Here is an 828-nt window from a genome sequence, read left to right as displayed (position 1 = left end):
GATCCAGAGGCAAGCTGAGCCTTTATTTTATAGCCAGAGGTAAACAAGGTAGTGGTCACCATAGTTACAATGTTCTTGTGAGTTTCACTTGTTTTGGCAGCACTTGCTGCATCTCCCTCAGCCCATTAGCTACCCAGATAAGATCTAGGGAGCATCATAAGGGCAAGCCTAATTATGCCAAGAGGGCTGTGCCTTCTAAGCTGGGACTTGTTTGTGGCTTTGCCAACAGGTCAGTCCGAGGCTTAACCCTATAGCTGCTCCCTACACAAAATTTCTTCATTTAATTTTTGAACATGCTTATTTTTTGGACAAAGAATAGCATGTTTAGATACATTTTTAATATTATCTATAGAGATAATATTTCCAAAGGTAACTTCAATAATAGATCCGTTACAAATCATTTCACAGGGGTTTTCAATAATATCTATTCCTAAATGAAAACTGCTATCAAATTTGCCATCTCTAAATTTTACTAACCATTCACTATAAGCAGAATCCTCTGATCTCATATTTGTTGTAAGAGACAACTTTCTGAAACATCCCCAAACATTGCAGTACTTTAAACTTGTTTGTACTATGTCTGATCGCATAGCATATGGCACAATACTGAGACATTGTCGAAAATCCCCTCCGAGAAGGAGAACTTTCCCACCAAATGCAACATCCAAATTCATAATTTCTCTTAGAAATGTGTCTATGGCATTTACTGGTATAGCATGACTGGATGCCATGATACATTCATCAATAATGAGAAGTTTGGCCTTTTTAATGGTTTTAGCAACTTCACTCTTTATATCGAGTCTAGAAATTGAAGTTTCATTTAATGGA

This window comes from Myotis brandtii, unplaced genomic scaffold (genome assembly GCF_000412655.1).
Source record: "Myotis brandtii unplaced genomic scaffold, ASM41265v1 scaffold297, whole genome shotgun sequence".
NCBI lineage: Eukaryota > Metazoa > Chordata > Mammalia > Chiroptera > Vespertilionidae > Myotis > Myotis brandtii.
Note: the sequence above shows the minus strand (reverse complement) of the source record.